Here is a 13138-nt window from a genome sequence, read left to right on the forward strand (position 1 = left end):
GCTACATCCATCCCAGTGTTTTGCATCATGTGTTATGCATATAAGTTAAATAATCAGTGTAACGATATACAACCTTGATGTACTCCTTCCCCAATTTGGAACCAGTCTGTTGCTCCATGTCTGGTTCTAACTGTTGCTTCTTGACCTGCATACAGATTTCTTAGGAAGTAGGTAAGGTGGTATGGAATTCCCATGTCTTGAAGAATTTTCCACACTTTGTTGTGATACACACAGTCAAAGGCTTTGGCATAGTCAATAAAGCAGAAGTAGATATTTTTCTGGAACTCTCATTTTTTCTATGATTCAACGGATGTTGGCAATTTGATCTCTGGTTCCTCTGCCTCTTCTAAATCCACCTTGAACATCTGAGAGTTCTTATTTTATGTACTGTTGAAACCTAGCTTGGAAAACTTTGAACATTACTTTGCCAGTATGTGAGATGAGTACAAATGTCCAGTAGTTTGAAGATTATTTTGCATTGCCTTTCTTTGGGATTGAATGAAAACTGACCTTTTTCCAGTCCCATCTCCACTGATGAGTTTTTTTTAAAATTTGCTGGCATATTGAGTGCAATACTTTAGCAGTATCATCTCTTAGGATTTGAAATAGCTCAACCTGAATTCCATTACCTTCACTAGCTTTGTTCATAGTGATGCTTCCTAAGGCCCACTTGACCTCACACTCCAGGATATATGGCTCTAGGTGAGTGATTATCTGGGTCATGACAATCTTTTTTTGTATATTTCTTCTATGTATTCCTGCCACCTTTTAATATCTTCTGCTTCTGTTAGATTCATACCATTTCTGTCCTTTATTAGTAATAAAGTATATTAGGATAGCCTATCCCTTCTCCAGCAGATCTTCCCAACCCAGGAATTGAACCGGTGTCTCCTGCATTGCAAGCAGATTCTTTACTAACTGAGCTATCAGGGAAGCCCAATGATTTTCATTATTTAGAAGCAAAAAGTAAGAAAAAAAATTTTTTTAAGTCAAGATTATATTTATTAGCTATGCTACTTAGCACTTCTGATTCTTAACACCTTTATTTGTTAAGTTGGAAAAATAATGCTTATCTTATGGGCTATGTGAGAACAGGAAAACATATCAGTACATCTATCAAATAGTAGATAAAAAAGATAATTTCTAATATTTTTATGTCATTTGGTTATTATACCTACTGCTCTATTTTTCAAATGTAATATTTAAGCATAACATATATAATTTTCACAAACTAGTAAACACGTTACCCAGTGCCCAGGATAAGAAACATAACAGTGCTGTCATCCTGGAAAGTTCCCCCACCCATGTCCTAATCATAAATCACATCCTCCACAAGGATGCTCCCATCATGATTTCTCCTATATTGATAAATTTTGCCTGTTTTTGAACTTGATAACTACTTCCTAGATCCTCAAATCTGTCAGCATGCTACAAGACCAATAGGACTTTGCAGATATGATTTAAGAATTTGAGATGGAGTAAATTCTCCAAGCCAGGTTTCAGCAATACATGAACCGTGAACTTGCTGGTGTTCAAGCTGGTTTTAGAGAAGTCAGAGGAGCCAGAGATCAAATTGCCAACATCCGCTAGATCATGGAAAAAGCAAGAGAGTTCCACAAAACATCTATTTCTGCTTTATTGACTATGCCAAAGCCTTTGACTGTGTGGATCACAATAAACTGCGGAAAATTCTGAAAGAGATGGGAATATCAGACCACCTGACCTGCCTCTTGAGAAATCTGTATGCAGGTCAGGAAACAACAGGTAGAACTGGACATGGAACAACAGACTGGTTCCAAATAGGAAAAGGAGTACATCAAGGCTGTATATTGTCACCCTGCTTATTTAACTTATATGCAGAGTACATATTGAGAAATGCTGGACTGGAAGAAACACAGACTGGACTCAAGGTTGCCGGGAGAAATAAAATACCTCAGATATGCAGATGACACCACGTTTATGGCAGAAAGTGAAGAAGAACTAAAAAGCCTCTTGATGAAAGTGAAAGAGGAGAGAGTGAAAAAGTTGGCCTAAAGCTCAACATTCAGAAAACAAAGATCATGGCATCCGGTCCCAACATTTCATGGGAAATAGATGGGAAAACAGTGGAAACAGTGTCAGACTTTATTTTTGGGGGCTCCAAAATCACTGCAGATAGTGACTGCAGCCATGAAACTAAAAGACGCTTACTCCTTGGAAGGAAAGTTATGACCAACCTAGATAGCATATTCAAAAGCAGAGACATTACTTTGCCAACAAAGGTCCATCTAGTCAAGGCTATGGTTTTTCCAGTGGCATGTATGGATGTGAGAGTTGGACTGTGAAGAAGGCTAAGTGCTGAAGCATTGATGCTTTTGAACTGTGGTGTTGGAGAAGATTCTTGAGAATCCCTTGGACTGCAAGGAGATCCAAACAGTCCATTCTGAAGGAGATCAGCCCTGGGATTTCTTTGGAAGGAATGATGCTAAAGCTGAAACTCCAGTACTTTGGCCACCTCATGTGAAGTGTTGACTCATTGGAAAAGACTCTGATGCTGGGAGGGATTGGGGGCAGGAGGAGAAGGGGACGACAGAGGATGAGATGGCTGGATGGCATCACTGACTCGATGGACGTGAGTCTGAGTGAACTCTGGGAATTGGTGGTGGACAGAGAGGCCTGGCGTGCTGCGATTCATGGGGTCGCAAAGAGTCGGACACAACTGAGCGACTGAACTGAACTGAAGTGACCTAGGTTATTTAGGTAGGCCTAATTGATCACATAAATCTTTAAAAGCAAAGAAACTTTCCTCACTACTGTGAATGAGAAAGAGTGAAATAGAGGGAGAAAATCAGAGACATGGAGAAAAGAAATCACTAATAGAGACAGAAATACTGGTGGAGAGAGACAGACAGATGACAGAAAGACAAATAGAGAGACTCAATGGGGAAAGTAAGGTGAGGAACATTCCTGGCATTAATAATTCAGGTCTTGGCTATGACTTGAGGAATGCAGGGCACTTTTGGAAGCTGGGAATGGCTTCAGAAGGGAGTCTCACCTGAAGTGTGCAGAAAGGAACATAACTGCTTTAATTTAGCCTAGTGAGAGCTGATGATACTGTAAGATACTGTAAGATAACAAATTTGTGCTGTTTTAAGCCACAAAATTTTTGATAATTTGTTACAGCATAAATATGAAACAATACACTTATATTCCTATGGCTGGAATTGCTGAGTTATAGAGTCAGCTTATGCTTGAGTTGATTGGAAATTATCAAAGAACTTCCAAGGCGGTTTTACCAGTCTATCCTACTACTAAGAGTACGTGAGAATTTTGGTTCCTACACATTTGGAACTTTCTTTTGTCATTTCCATTCTTCTAGTAAAATTGTATGTACTGTGATTCTATTCTGCATTTCTCAAATAATAAATGAAGTCAAACACTTTTCATGTTTATGGGGCAAGTGGACTGCTTATCTTGTGATGTGACTGGCAAGTCTCTTACCTATTTTTCAATGCATTTGTTTACCTCATCCAAAAAGGTTTTGTTTTTTTGTTTTTTGTGTTTTTTTTTTTTTTTTAGTATATTCTTGACATGAGTTATCTCTCAGACATAGTATCATCAATATTGTCACATCTTCTTGTAGTCTGTCCATTTTTCTTCTGCTATCTTACTGGTTGGTGAAGACAAAACAAAAATTAATACACTCTTAGCCTCTTTCTGTATTATTAAAGGAAGCTTTTGCTATCCCAAGATCATTAAAATTTTCTCCTATGATTTTTTTCTCAATCCTTTATTTTTTGCCTTTTATATTTAATGCAATCTGTCCTTAAGACAAAAGCTTTAAATCTGTTACAAATGACAAAGTGAGGTATGGAGATTTAAACATTAAATAGAAAATTAAAGAAGAGGTTCAACTGTGGTCTTCTGCTGTGCTTATCTACAAACACTGCTTTATCTACTGACCTTGTAAAGTCTTCCCTGATAACTTCAAAGTCGAATGGGTCTTTCCCTTTCTCAGCCACAACATTTCTCAATTCCACTCATGAGGTGTATTTTTAACAATTGTAGATATTATATGCATTTGCATGTGTTGCCTTCCCTCCTGGATTGTTAGACTCTGTGATCAATGGCTGCTTCATTATACATCTCTATGGGATTTTCAGAATTAGCCCAACTTAAAACTGTTTGTATTTATTACATGATTGCTAAAAGAAAGGGAAATAACCATTAATTTCTCTGTTTTACACATATAGTTCACATGGCAACAATACTTGCTATATGACTCAAAAAAATCATGAAAAACTTATTACAAATAATCTTTTGGCATAAAAAAAGATCTGAGAAAACAAAAATCTTTCTTTTTCATGGAAAGACATTTTATTTTACTTTATTTCTAAAATTAATTAATTTATTTATTTATTTATTTTTGGCTGTGCTGGATCTTCATTGCTGCCTGTGAGCTTTCTCTAGTTGCAGTGAGCAAGGGCTACTCTCTAATTGTGTGCAGATTTCTCATTTGATGGCTTCTCTTGTTGTGGAACATGGGCTCTAGGGCACATGTACTTCAGTAGCTGGGCTCCACAGTTGTAGCTTGAGGGCTCTAGAGCACGGGCTCAGCAGTTGTGGTACACAAGCTTTGTTGCCCTGCAGCATGTGGAATCTTCCCACACCAGGGATCGAACCCTTGTCCCTTGTTTTGACAGGTGGATTAATAACCAATGGACCTCAAGGGAAGTCTGGAAAGGCATTTTATTTTAAATATAGCTGTCTGCACTTGTCAAACCCCAAACCCCAATTTAGCCTTCCCCTTAACTCTTCCCCTTTGGTAACCATAAGTTTGTTCTCTAAAGATACTGATCATAACAGATCATTCACTTTAGAGATGCGATGAGAGACAAGCAAGGAATAGGAATCCCAATGGCCAATAGAACTATTATATAATTGACTTCTTTAAGCTCTAAGCCCATCAGACCAAATCAAAGTAGTGCATATATTCAGCCTCCTCTATGTCTCATGTACTCAAAATTTTCAAGACAATATATATTTCAGAGAATCACTTGGGGCCCAGATTTTGTCACACATGACAAGAAAATATATCAATCATGTGGATATTAGCTACGTAAATGACAAAACAATACTTTATTAGCACTGCTGCTGCTGCTGCGTTGCTTCAGTCGTGTCCGACTCTGTGCGACCCCATAGACGGCAGCCCACCAGGCTCCCCCGTCCCTGGGATTCTCCAGGCAAGAACACTAGAGTGAGTTGCCATTTCCTTCTCCAATGCATGAAAGTGAAAAGTGAAATTGAAGTTGCTCAGTCGTGTCTGACTCTTAGCGACCCCATGGACTGAAGCCCACCAGGCTCCTCCGTCCATGGGATTTTCCAGCCAAGAATGCTGGAGTGGGGTGCCATTGCCTTCTCCGTTATTAGCACTAATTTTTGACTTTCAATACCTCATCAGTAACACATAATTGCATTCCAGTTAGTGGTGGCTAAGAAAGTAGGCTCTCTAACCTAAAGTAACCAAAATTTATAATTCACTTCTTATATAAACAAAGTTTTTTTTTCTTTTTTTCCCCTCCACCTTTTGACCTTCTACCTTAAAATACTCTTACTTTTAGACAATTGTCAAGAATATCTGTGTTTTTTGGAGTTTTGCATAGGAAGTTATGGACAATTAAAAAGATCCATTTCCATTCTCTAAGAGTAAAATGCTATCTCATGTCCTTCTTTAGTTTTGCCAGGAGCATTTTTTTAGCACTTAGAAAAAGTTGTGCTGTTAAGATAAAGTGTGATTTTAACACATTTGAATAAATTAGAAGAACATATGTATTTTCGGAGAAATTGATAGAAGTGTTTGAAACACAAAGAGCTACACAATTGTTTTTTAAATGGATGTTAGAAGATTTCACTACAAGGCAAGATCAAGTTTGATTTTTACCTAATGAACCTGAACTTTCTGCCAGTATGAGTCATTTCAGCAGCACACCTGAATTCACAGAGTACGACCACATCAGTTTCTGATAGATTAGTAGGCAATGAGAGTACTCAGCCTTGATTAAGCTGGGAGATTGCAAATTCCTGATCTTGATATCAAACTCTATTTCTTATAGGCAAATCATTCTACTCTAAAAAAGGATGAGATAGTATTTTAATTAAGTGCTCAAAACAGCTAATTTATAGCTAAAGCTTAATATATACCATGAAGATTTCTATTTTATATATTTACTTTCAAAAATATCTCCAAAGCAATGTTTTTCAAAGTGGTTTGCTTAGTTTTGAGAAGTAGTTTTCATATCTTAAAAAAGTAAAAACATAACAGGATTCATTTTATCTTAAAGGCATGATAAATCTTTAGGTATTTACCCTAGTCTGGACAACAACTTTGATTTTTCACTGTAATTTTTGTTGAGATTGTTTTTCAGTTGTCACAACCATATAAGACTGATAATTCTTGCAACTAAGTCCAATATACTTTAATTTCTCCAGCCCTTGAGAACAAAGCGTTACTCTCTAGTGAAGAAGAAGGCAAATGGGAAACACTGGAAGAACTTGCTATTAGTGAGTGATTATTATTGCTATTAGTGATTATTATTATATTTTAATTTCAAGCATGAGCTCAAAAAGGAGTCATTGTGACTGGCTTATGATTACTTTCTGTAAAAGTCTGCATCTTACTCATTTTTGTCTCCACAAGACTCAACACAGCATCTACCATCTGAGCAGAAACTAAAAAAAAAAAAAAAAAATGCTTCTAAGTTATTTTTGCATTGTGAATGCCTAGAAGCTTAAGTGCTGCTTATCTAAGACCTACTTTATTCTATTTTCATTATATTTGAAATTTGTAATTGTGGAAAGAAAAGGGTACCCATGGATATTACAGTACCTACAGCCCAGTAGGGCTATGGTGCTTACACCACCTACCCCACTCTTGGATATGTACAGCCACTCAGGCATATGCACCCTATGGACAGCCCACTGATGTCAGTTATACCCAGGCTCAGACGAATACAGCCTATGGGCAGACCACATATGCAACTTCCTATGGGGAGCCTCCCAATGGATATTCTACTTGAACTGCACCCTCCACAAGGGTATTGTCAGCCTGTCCAGTATATGGTACTGCTGCTTATGATACAATCACTGCTACAGATATTACCAACCAGGCCTCTTATGCAGCTTATTCTGCATATGACACCTAGCTTGCTCAGCTATGGACAGCAGACTAACTACTATGGTCAACGAAGCAACTATGAACAGCAGCCACCCACTAGTTACCCTTCATCCCCCAGTGGATCCTATAGCCAGGTTCCAAGGCAATATAGGCAACAAAGCGGCAGCTACGGGCTACAAAATTCATTCCACACAACCACCCCAAGAGCACCCCACTCCCATTTACAAGCAGGAGTCTGGAGGATGTTCCTGGCCAGAAGAGAACTGGAGAATGAGTGGCCTGGTTTACCTGGGCAGAGGAAAAGGGAGATTTGACTGTGAAAAGTATAAGCAGAGGTGGGCAGGGAGGACGATGAGGTAGAATGGTTGCTAGAGAGTGAAGTGGCTTCAATAAGCTTGGTGGACACATGGATGAATGACAAGATCTTGATTTAGGCCCACTGTAGGTCTAGATGAAGACTCTGGTGACAGTTCAGTTTATGTTTAAGGACAGATTAAATGCCAGTGTGACATTAGATGATCTGGCAGACTTCTTTAAGCAGTGCAGAACTGTTAAAATTAAGGAGTGGACAACCCATGATTAATGTCTACTTGGACAAACAAACAGGAAAACCCAAAGACTATGATGCTACAGTGTCCTATAAAGATCTGCCAAAATTGCTGTAGAGTGGTTTGATGGGGAAATTTTTAAGAGATTCTCTTGCAAAAAGGAAGCTTCCAATGAACAGCATGTGGGAAGGAATGACACATTGTGAAGACAGATGGATACCACTACCTCCTGAGGAGGTCCAGGGGCCTTGGAGGTCCTGAAGGACCCATGGATCACATGGAAGGTTGTGGAGTAGACAAAGAACCTTCCCACACAAGGCCCTGGGGTTTCCAAGAGAACCCATTTTGAGGAGGAGACTGGAAGTGCCCTGATTCAGGGTGTGGAAGACAGAACTTCATCCAGAGTACAACCAGTCTAAGGCCTCAAAACCCAAACACTTCCACTCGCCATCTTTCCAACTCCCAGGTAGTGAATGTGGCAGGGGTGGCCCTGGTGGTAGGTGGGAAAGAAAAGGTGATGTCATGGACCCTGATGGTCCCAGTTCAGTTCAGTTCAGTCACTCAGTTGTGTCCGACTCTTTGCAACCCATGGACTACAGCACACCAGGCCATCCTGTCTATCGCTAAGTCCCAGAATTTACTCAAACTCATGTCCATTGAGTCAGTGATGCCATCCAACCATCCCATCCTCTGTCGTCCTGTTCTCCTCCTGCCTTCAAAATATCCCAGCATCAAAGTCTTTTCAAATGAATCAGTTCTTCACATCAGTTGGCCAAAGTATTAGAGTTTCAGCTTCAGCATCAGTTCTTCCAGTGAACAATCAGGACTGATTTCCTCTAGGATGGACGGGGTGGATCTTCTTGCAGCCCAAGAGATTCTCAAGAGTCCTCTACAACACCACAGTTCAAAAGCATCAATTCTTCAGCACTCAGCTTTCTTTATAGTCCAACTCTCACATCCATACATGACCACTGGGAAAACCATGGCTTTGACTAAATGGGCCTTTGATGGCAAAGTAATGTCTCTGCTTTTTAATATGATGTCTAGGTTCATCATAAATTTTCTTCCAAGGAGCAAGCGTCTTTTAATTTCATGGGTGAAGTCACCATCTGCAGTGATTTTGGAGCCCAGAAAAATAAAGTCAGCCATTGTTTCCACTGTTTCCCCATCTATTTGCCATGAAGTGATGGGACCAGATGTTATGATCTTAGTTTTCTGAATGTTGAGCTTTAAACCAATTTTTTCACTCTCTTCTTTCACTTTTATCAAGAGGCTCTTTAGTTTTTCACTTTCTGATATAAGGGTGGTGTCATCTGCATATCTGAGGTTATTGATATTTCTCCCGGCAATCTTGATTCCAGCTTGTGCTTCATCCAGCCCAGCATTTCTCATGATGTGCCTTGCATATAAGTTAAATAAGCAGGGTGACAATATACAGCCTTGACATACTCCTTTCCAAACTCGGAACCAATCTGTTGTTCCATGTCTAGTTCTAACTGTTGCTTCCTGACCTGCATACAGATTTCTCAGGAGGCAATAAGGTGGTCTGTTATTCACATCTCTTGAAGAATTTTCCCACAATTTGTTGTGATCCACACAGTCAAAGACTTTGGTGTAGTCAATAAAGCAGAAGTAGATGTCATTCTGGAGAAGGCAATGGCACCCCACTCCAGTACTCTTGCCTGGCAAATCCCATGGATGGAGAAGCCTGGTGGGCTGCAGTCCATGGGGTCCCTAAGAGTCAGACACGACTGAGTGACTTCAATTTCACTTTTCACTTTCATGCATTGGAGAAGGAAATGGCAACCCACTCCAGTATTCTTGCCTGGAGAATCCCAGGGATGGGGGAGCCAGGGAGCTGCCGTCTATGGGGTCACACAGAGTCGGACATGACTGAAGCGACTTAACAGCAACAGCAACAGATGTCTTTCTCGAATTCTCTTTCTTTTTTGATGATCAAACGGATGTTGGCTATTTGATCTTTGGTTCCTCTGCCTTTTCTAAATCCAGCTTGAACATCTGGAAGTTCACGGTTCACATTTTGTTGAAGCCTGGCTTGGAGAATTTTGAGCATTACTTTACTAGCATGTGAGATGAGTGCAATTGTGAGGTAGTTTGAGCATTCTTTGGCATTGCCTTTCTTTGGGATTATAATGAAAACTGACCTTTTCCAGTCCTATGGCCACTGCTGAGTTTTCCAAATTTGCTGGCATATTGAGTGCAGCACTTTCACAGCATCATCTTTTAGGATTTGAAATAGCTCAACTGGAATTCTATCACCTTCACTATCTTTTGTGATAGTGATGCATCTTAAGGCCCACCAACTTGAATTCACATTCCAGGATGTTTAGCTCTAGTTGAGTGATCACACCATTGTCATTATCTGGGTTTTGAAGATCTTTTTTGTATAGTTCTGTGTATTCTTGTCACCTCTTCTTAATATCTTCTGCTTCTATTAGGTCCATACCATTTCTGTCCTTTATTGAACCCATCTTTGCATGAAATTTTCCCTTGGTTTCTCTAGTTTTCTTGAAGAGATGTCTAGACATTCCCATTCTATTGTTTTCCTCTATTTCTTTGCATTGATCACAAAGGAAGGCTTTCCTATCTCTCTTTGCTATTCTTTGGAATTCTGCATTCAAATGGGTATATCTTTCCTTTTCTCCTTTGCCTTTTGCTTCTCTTCTTTCCTCAGCTATTTGTAAGGCTTCCTCAGACAACCGTTTTGCCTTTTTGCATTTCTTGCCCTTGGGGATGATCTTGATCCCTGCCTTCTGTACAATGTCACAAACCTCTGTCCATAGTTCTTCAGGCTCTCTATCAGATCTAATCCCTTGAATCTATTTGGGGCTTCCACTGTATAATCATAAGGGATTTGATTTAGGTCATAACTGAATGGTCTAGTGGTTTTCCCTACTTTCTTCAATTTAAGTCTGAAGTTTGAAATAAGGAGTTCATGATCTAAGCCACAGTCAGCTCCCAGTCTTTTTCTTGCTGACTGTGTAGCATGTCTTCATCTCTGGCTGCAAAGAATATATTCAATCTGATTTCAGTGTTGACCATCTGGTGATGTCCATATGTAGAGTCTTCTCTTGTGTTTTTGGAAGAGGGTGTTTGCTATGACCAGTGTGTTCTCTTGGCACAACTCTATTAGCCTTTGCCCTGCTTCATTCTGTACTCCAAGGCCAAGTTTGTCTGTTACTCTAGATATTTCTTGACTTCCTACTTTTTCATTCCAGTCCCCTATAATGCAAAGGACATCTTTTTTGGGGTGTTAATTATAGAAGGTCTTGTGGGTCTTCATAGAATTATTCAACTTCAACTTCTTCAGTGTTACTAGTCAGGGCATAGACTTAGATTACTGTGATATTGAATGGCTTGTTTTTTAAACGAACAGAGATGATTCTGTCATTTTTGAGATTGCATCCAAGTACTGTATTTCAGACTTTTTTGTTGACTATGATAACTACTCCATTTCTTCTAAGGTATTCTTGCCTGCAGTAGTAGATATAATGGTCATCTGAGTTAAATTCAACCATTCCAGTCCATTTCAGTTTGCTGATTCCTAAGATGTCAATGTTCACTCTTGCTATCCCTTTTTGACCACTTCCAATTTACCTTGATTCAAGATTCCTATGCCATATTGCTCTTTACAGCATCGGACTTTACTTCCATCACCAGTCACATCCACAAATGGGTGTTATTTTTGCTTTGGCTCCGTCTCTTCACTCTTTCTGTAGTTATTTCTCCACTGATCTCCAGTAGCATATTGGGCACCCACCACCCTGGGGAGTTCATCTTTCAGTGTCCTATCTTTTTGCCTTTTCATGTTGTCCATGGGGTTCTCACTAAAATGGGTTTGCCATACTTTTCTCCAGTGGATTGCATTTTATCAGAACTTTCCACCATGACTCGTCTGTCTTGGGTGGCCCTACAGGGCATGGCTCATAGTTTCTTTGAGTTAGACAAGGCTATGGTCTGTGTCATCAGATTGGTTAGTTTCCTGTAAATGTGGTTTTCAGTCTGTCTTCTCTCTGATGGAGAAGGATAAGAGGTTTATGGAAGTTTCCTGATGGGAGAGACTGACCTAGGAGGAAATGGGGTCTTGCTCTGAATGGGTGGGGCCATGTTCAGTAAATCTTTAATCCAATTTTCTGTTGAAGAGTATGACTGTGTTCCCGCCCTGTTATTTACCTGGGACAGAACTATGGTGGAGGTAATGAAGATAATGGTGACCTCCTTCAAAAAGACCCATGTAGGCACTGCTGCACTCAGTGCCCCCAGCCCTGCAGCAGGCCACCACCGACCCACCCCTCCACCGGAGACTCCTGGACACTTACGGGCAAGTCTGGGTCAGTTTCTTGTGGGGTCACTGCTCCTTTCTCCTGGGTCCTGGTGCACACAAGGTTCTGTTGTTGGCAAAGAGTTTGTTTTCCAGTCCTGTGTAAGTTTTGGCATTTTTATGGTGGTTCCAGTGGAATGTTAAGAGGTTGCTGTGGTGGAGATAGAGTTGGCTTCAGTGATGATTGGGACATTAAACATGGTGGCTTTAGTGGAAGAAAATAAGGTGATCTTGGGTGACCCCTAGGAACTTAGATGCAATAGAGGAGTGGTAGAAGAGGCAGGCAGGTGTGGAGGACCTGGAAAAATGGCTAAAGGTGAGCACCACAGGAATGCAGACACCAGTTCCACTGGACACAGAGACCCTGCAGAACTGCACTGACTACCAGATTTATTTTTTAAACCAGAAAATGTTTTGAATTGTAATTCCATATTTATATTATTAGTCACAACATTGTGATTATTCCTTGTCTATTGTTGTTCAGTCACTAAATCATGTTTGACTTTTTGAGACCCCATGAACTGCAGAATACCAGGCTTCCTGGTATTAGATCTGGAATTAGATCAAATTCATGTCCATTGAGCTGGTGAGGCTATCCAACCATCTCATCATTTGCCTCCCTCTTCTCCTTTTACCTTCAATCTTTCCCAGCATCAGGGTCTTTTCTAATGAGTCAGTTCTTCACATCACATGGCCAAAGTATTGGAGTTTCAGCTTCAGCATCAGTCCTTCCAATGAATATTCAGGGTTGATTTCCTTTCTGATTGACTATCTTTGATCTCCTTGCTATCCAAGGGACTCTCAACAGTCTTCTCTAGCACCACAACTCAAAAGCATCAGTTTTTCAGTGCTCAGCCTTCTTTATCATACAACACTCACGTCCATACACAACTATTGGAAAAATCATAGCTTTGACTATACAGACCTTTGTCAGCAAAGTTATGTCTTTGCTTTTTAATATACTGTCTAAATTTCCTTTCATGGAACTTGCCATTGCAGTGATTTTGGTGCCCCCCCCCCCCAAAATAAAATATGTCACTGTTTCCACATTTCCCCCTTTTATTTGCCATGAAGTGAAGGGACCAGATGCCATGT

At 40.0% G+C, this 13138-nt stretch overlaps 1 pseudogene; it reads left to right on the plus strand.

Annotated features, from left to right (window-relative positions):
* The first annotated feature begins 6592 nt into the window (after positions 1-6592).
* Positions 6593-7962, plus strand: LOC123329653 (annotated as a pseudogene).
* Positions 7963-13138: the final 5176 nt, after the last annotated feature.

This window comes from Bubalus bubalis, chromosome 16, assembly GCF_019923935.1.
Source record: "Bubalus bubalis isolate 160015118507 breed Murrah chromosome 16, NDDB_SH_1, whole genome shotgun sequence".
Lineage (NCBI taxonomy): Eukaryota > Metazoa > Chordata > Mammalia > Artiodactyla > Bovidae > Bubalus > Bubalus bubalis.